This window comes from Amphibalanus amphitrite, unplaced genomic scaffold (assembly GCF_019059575.1).
Source record: "Amphibalanus amphitrite isolate SeventyFive unplaced genomic scaffold, NRLGWU_Aamphi_draft 000008F_arrow, whole genome shotgun sequence".
Lineage (NCBI taxonomy): Eukaryota > Metazoa > Arthropoda > Thecostraca > Balanomorpha > Balanidae > Amphibalanus > Amphibalanus amphitrite.
The window spans coordinates 1,954,664-1,961,510 of record NW_024881504.1 but is presented as its reverse complement, the minus strand read 5'-3'; positions in this window follow the sequence as shown (position 1 = coordinate 1,961,510).

The window sequence follows — 6,847 nt, the reverse complement described above, 5'->3', positions numbered from 1 at the left end:
TATAACTTTATTCATTCATATTTCTTCGTTTCGTATTGTAAAAGTTTCAAAGTTTCAAAAGTAAAAGTTTCATCCTGAAAGAAAGAAGCCGTCAGTAAGATAGGGAATCAACACAGCTTTTAATCAAGAAAGGATATAGAAAAATGTAAATGAAATGATCAAATACAACAACAAAATCATATAACTTACTACAGTGCCGAAAATAACAAAATCGTACTCAAATCTGAAATCAAGAAAACGTTGCAAGAGAATTTGAGGAGTTTTGACTTAACGTCTCGTGACGAAGCGAAGACGGGCTGTCGTACGAATATTCGCTATAGGTACAGTGACCTCACCTTATAAAAAGTTTAAATGTCTGCCATAGCCACACCTAGTGACCGATCGCTTTGAAACTTTCAGCGATTGATAAGGGTAACAGTATCTATAAACTGTATATCTCGGAATTTTGATATCGGTGACCTAAGGTCAGGTCAATTTTGCGACCTCCCCATTGTCAATGGGAGAAAATTGAAATGCGCCTGTTTTGGACGAAAGACAGTATAAACACTCCCAAACATTGAATTACAAGTATCTTAGACATACTAAACATGAAAATGGTGTCCGTGACCCCTTATTTATGCCCCTGAGGTCATCTCAGGTCACGAATGGTGTCTAACAGTTTTTCGCAAATAACTTTTGATAGAAGCATGCTAGAGCAGTAAAAACGCCTTAGTTAGATGTGTTCAACTCGACGATACGGATCGACTGATATGCAACATGACCCTTTCCGGTCAGGTCATGACCTTGACCTGAGGTCAAATTTTTAAGTTGACCTTTCAAGGTCAGATTATAGTTCATTCGCTGCGTCTTGACGAGAGGAACACGATACCTATAAAAGTAAGGTCGTACAAGGGTTGGGTCAAAAGTTATTGCAGAAAAACTGTTTCCGAAAAAACAGCTTATTTTTGCAGTTTTTGCCCCCTGCAGGCAAAACCGTTGACGTTAGGTCAAATCTGAGAAAATTATTCAGAAAGGGCGTTAATAGGGCCATCGAATGCGCTTTTCCGCGGCGCTGTAGCTCTATTGGTTCCCGAGTTATGCGTTGGCTTCCTGGAAATTGTCGACATTCGACCTGAAAATTGGCGAGATTTGACCTTCAATGACCTCTGGTGACCTGACCTTTGACCTGACCAAAAAAGTGACGGAAGTGATTTCGTCATTATTTTTGGTGCTCTTTAGAACGCCGCCTTTCGCGTATCGTTACGTGGCCCAGGAGCCGAGTTAGAAGGGGGGTGTTTACACACCCTCCCCCCAGCAGGGCGTGGAAATCCAGGAGCCCCAGCCGGGCGCGGGTTAACGTCCTAGGTCATTCCAGATTTACCTGACCTGGAAGGTTAGGTCAATGACCCAAAAGTAGGGAAAATCGGGACCTGTTAGAATATCGCAAAGTGATGTTGCTATGTTTTTTTTTCGGGGTGCCGATCGATCACGAATTTCATGTTAAGTTTAATCACAGATGATGTCTTCTTGCATTTAGGCCATGTCGGGCCAGTTCAGTTTAGGTCAACTAGTAGGGATCCTGCCGGGTATTCGTAGTAGGTGTCAACCGCCTCTGACAGCTTCGTAACATTTCACGAAGGCACCAAAACTACTTCGTAAATGTTCAAGTGGTTGTTAAATTCGAATTCAACTAAAAAAAAAAAAAACTAGCCTAGAAACATGTACCCTGCCAGTCTACTTGCTCGGAGACACCAACATCGACGTCTCACGGCCGGAGAAGCAGGGTGTGACGTCATACCTGCAGCAGCTGAGTGACCTGTCGCTGACACAGCTCATCACCGCACCAACTCGCCCCGGACAGAATCCTACGCTGATAGACCACTTCATCACGAACAAGCCAGAACTAACTTCAAACGCGCGAGTCGTGTCGTGCAACATCAGCGACCACGACCTCATCGCCGCGACGGTCTCTGTCGTCAAGACGCGCCACGTGGTGAACACCATCAACGTGCGGTCCACCAGGCGCGTCAACACAGACGCCCTGTGTCTGGACCTGCTCCAAGCAGACTGGTCACCGCTGTACGGCGCCAACTCCACGTCTGACAAGTGGAGCTGCTTCCTGAGCACATGGAGCCCCATTATCGACGCCCATATGCCGATGCGTGTAATCAAGCTGAAGCACAGACCGTACCCGTGGTTGCAAGACGACGACGTCAGAGAGGCGATGGCTGCGCGTGACCAGGCGCGTGTGGACCGCCAGCTGACTCCATGTGACGCCACCGAGGCCGAGTTTCGGTTACGCCGAAACGCCGTCAAGGTGGTACTAAACCGGGCGTGCGCTTCATACTTCCAGACATCATTCAGGAACTCGAGATCGAAGACATGGCGTGATATCCGTCAATTTCTCGTCTCATCAGGGAAGGCAGCGCCCCGGGCAAGCACCGAATCGGGCAAGGACTCGGAATGGAACAGCCGTCTTAACAGCTTCTTCGCGTCAGTGGGGGGAGACGTGGCGAGGTCGCTGGCGGCCGCCGACACCGGGGAGCCACTGCCGCCGCGCCCGCCGCGGGTTTGCAGTGACGCGTTCTCGCCGCGGCCTGCCCAGCTACCGGAACTGTCTGCCGCGCTGCGACAGATGAGCTCGTCCCGCGCGAGTGGCCACGACGGCATAACTGTCGATATGCTGAGGAAGACGTTTGCTGTTGTGGGGCCCCATCTGCTACACCTGATTAACTCTTGCGTCACTAAATGCGACATGCCTGACCAGTGGAAGTCTGCCGTCATCATCCCGCTGTATAAGAAGGGCGACCGGCAGGACCCGAGCAACTACCGGCCGATATCTATCATTCCTGTTGTTGCCAAGTTGTGTGAGCGCGTGGTATGTTCCCAGTTGACGTCGTACCTAGACCGCAACGCTCTGCTCTGCCCGCAGCAGTATGGCTTCAGGCCCGGCATGTCCACGGGGGCGGCTATGCTTGACGTTGTCACGTATGTCACTGACAATATCGACAAAGGCCTCGTGACGTCACTCGTGACAGCCGATACGTCCAAGGCGTTCGACAGCGTCGAGCATGGCCGCCTCCTGGACAAGCTGGGCTGGTACGGGATTCGAACTGACTGGTTTTCTGACTGGTTGAGTGGGCGCAGTCAGGCTATCGGGTCGTGTCCGCTGAGCGTGACGCACGGCGTGATACAGGGGTCCATTTTGGGACCGAGCCTGTATTTGCTTTTCACCAACGACCTGGCCCAACATCTGTCAAATGTCAAACTAGTGATGTACGCTGATGATGTCCAGATCCTTGACGCTGACACTCCCAGTAACGTCTTGGCTATCAAAAACCGCATCGAAAGTGACCTATCTGTACTCGTGCAGTGGTTCACTCAGAACCGGCTGAAAATTAACCCATCCAAAACTGAAATGACCATTTTGAAATCCAGTCGTCAAAAAACTAACACCAGTTTCTCGATCCACTTTGGCGGTGACGTAGTTTCACCTTCACCGAGCGTCAAGGTTCTGGGCATCACCATCGACTCTCACCTGACGTGGGATTCACATGTCACGTCTGTCGTCCAGCGCTGCAACATGATACTTGTTAGCCTAGCGAGAATGCGGAACAGGCTGCCGACGGAGACTAAGCGCCTGCTTATCGAAGCGTTAGTGTTTCCGCACATACAATACTGTATTAGCGTATGGGGTGCCTGCTGCATCGCTCAGAGGAAACGCATCCAAAAGGTGCTGAATTTCGGCGCACGTGTCGTGTCTGGCCTCAGCCGAAGAGATCACGTGACTCCTGTGCTTAACGAGCTGGGTTGGAAGTGTGTGGACGACTTGATTCGTGACAGTGACGTAGCTGTGGTTAGTCGCCTACTTACTTCGGACAGTGCACCACAAATCCTGCGGAGCAAGTTGGTGCTCAGCTCCGACGAGTCAGCTCGCACCACGCGTGTGACCGAGCGGGGACAGCTGCGTCTGCCCCGGGTCCGAACCGAGTTCGGCCGTCGTGGATTTTTGTTTCGCGCCAGCCAGCACTGGAACGAGTCCTCAGGAGCGCGTCAACAGTAGGTGTGGTCGACTGGTTAGTGTACCGGAAGATGTCTTAGATGTGTATTTTACTCTGTGGTTTCACTTCTATCCGGTTTTACTGCAATGTTTTATCCAGATGTGTTTTCGCATGTATACGACGTGGTCACCACAAAACCCATGTAATGGAGGGACCTAATAAAATTGTATTGTATTGTATTCTATATGTAAAACTCGAAAAGGTGAACCGAGGTCATAAAAGTTCAATGACCTGACCTGACCTTCAGGTGACCTTGACACCCACCCTAATGGCCAACATCATATCACATGTTTGAACGCTTGAAACCATGAAAAGACTGCAAACGCGCGGCTAATGCGAGCCGACATACGCCGAATCGCGATTCCGGCCAAACATGGTCTCGAAAAGTAGGCCACAGGTCAAAGGTCATTTTGGTCAGGGTCGTGACATTTTTAGGGTAGGTGTAACATTTATCAACACTAGGGTACTGTAAATGTCGTCGCGATCAGGCTCTTTTTACGCGAGTTATACGCGAAAAACAGAAGGGGGTCCGTTCGCAACCCCCCCCCCCCTATACAGGGTAGGGCTAGGATTGTAAAAAAAACGAGCTGTATGAGAAAAACTTAAGAACAAAACTTCTTCTTGTGTAGTCTTGTTGCAAAGAGGCAAAATTCGTTCTGGCGTTGAAGTCTTTTTTTATTTTGTGTGTTGCCCTCATTTTTTTGTGAAACCAAAATATGATCCGCTGACCATGTTCTACGCATGTGTGTAATGTGTGGATCACATAAAGCAAAGTTGTTTAGTTTGATGAAATACATTGTACGTTGATAATTATATCCGTATTGTGCCAATGTATTGATAAATAAATAATCGAAACGCATTTACATAGAGTACATAAATTATTTTGATATCGTTTTTCATTAAACTAAACATTTGGCAAAATGAACAACAAAAAAGAGTGTTGTGTTGCACATTTGGTACGTTTGTACTGCTCTTTATGCTTCTGTAGACGTACCGTCACTGGATGGCTAGTAGCTGGTTCTTTATCGTCACACATTTTTACCCAAAATAAACTCAGCACGGTTCTTCTTCAGTTCATAGGGACATCAAACCATCGAACATTTTGCTGGTTAAAAACAAGAGAGGTGAAACCCTGGCTAAACTCGCCGACTTTGGCGTATCCAAGGACCTGACAACAAGTGGATGGACAATGACCGGTCATCACGGTACTCAGGGATGGATAGCCCCTGAGGTGATCGCGGGCGAGCAGGAAACGGTAAGTACCCATAATACCCCGCGCACCGACGGGGGGGGGATATCCGCCCCCTGAGGTTTTTCGCGGATAGCGGGAAAACCGCGGCGCGTAGCGCCGCGAAATTTGGTACGACTATTCTCTCATCAATTTTGCACATGGTGTGCAAGTTTGAACCTCCTAACTTTCAAGGTCAGGTCACCAGGTCACTTTGAATGACCCAACCTCAAGTCACTTTTTTGCAACTTTGTCACCGTGCCAGAGCTACAGTAGATGTCGGAGGCCTTTGAAAGTCGCAGGATGTTATTAGGTCATTAGTAGCTACAATTTGTATATCTCGGAATTTTGATGTCGGTGACCTAAGGTCAGGTCAATTTCGCGACCTCCCCATTATAAGTCAATGGGGGAAAAATCAACTCCCTGTTTTTACCCCTAAAACAGGTCGGAATGGCCCCATATACCATACATGACTTCATATACGATCAACCTTCACTACCTTGAGGTCTGTTTTGCTGTTGGGCAGCTGTAAGGTCATGTGACGTCATCAAAGGTCACCAGCGGTTTTTTGCCAATAACTCCGTACACGAACAAGATACAGCCGCGCGGATGGTCTCATTGTGTTCAGCTCGTCAAGACGCATCGAATGATATACATGATGACCTCGAGGTCACGTGACCTGAGGTCAACCTTTGACCTTGACCTTTCGAGGTCAACATATATATCATTCGATGCGGATTGACGAGAGGATCACGATGATGCCCTTAGTTTGTTCCTATCTTGACTAATTCGAAAGTTATTCGAGAAAAACTCTCCATATCTAGTGCCGCCATTTTGACTTTTTCGACCCCTGTGACGTCATCTTTGACCTGACCTGAAAATGACCTTTGTAAAAATTGTAGACCTTGTCCGTGCGTATCCGATGCCGTTTACCGCTTGTCGCTATCTTGCTTCGTTCTCGAGATCTCAGGGGGGGGGCGGTCATCCGCCCCCCCGTCGGTGCGAAGTTGGCGCAGACCCCCGTCGGTGCGCGGGATACCCGGTCATCTAGACTTGGTCAATATTGACGCCCTCGTCATTGCTTGATAACTAAATTCACGTAGCTCGTTATGTCAGTAATTTGCAATTTTCGCGTCTTATATTGAATTTTTGACCAGAAATAGATATATTGCATTTGTTTAAGTGCCTGTTGGAGAATCATTATTAACCTGCGCCCTGATGGGGGGCATTTTGGCCCCCCTGTGTTTTTTCTTAAATAGCGAGAAAACAGCGGTCCTCAGCGCCACCAAATTTTGGTTACCTTCCCGGGCATCAATTTGACACCTTCACACAAAATTTCAAGTCTAAGGTCACCTTAGGTCAGGAGTTATTGAGGTCAAACTGAGGTCATGTTCGAGCAAAAATGAGTAAAAACATGCAATCTTGAAACGCTCACCAAATCTACAGTTATCAAGCAATTTCAAAGTTCTTTATATGGTCTAGTAGACAAAGAGCGGCGATACTAAACTTCTATCTCGGATTTTCAAAATTTTGGGTTTTTGACCCCCAAAAATTCAACAAAATATTGTTTTTTTCGAAA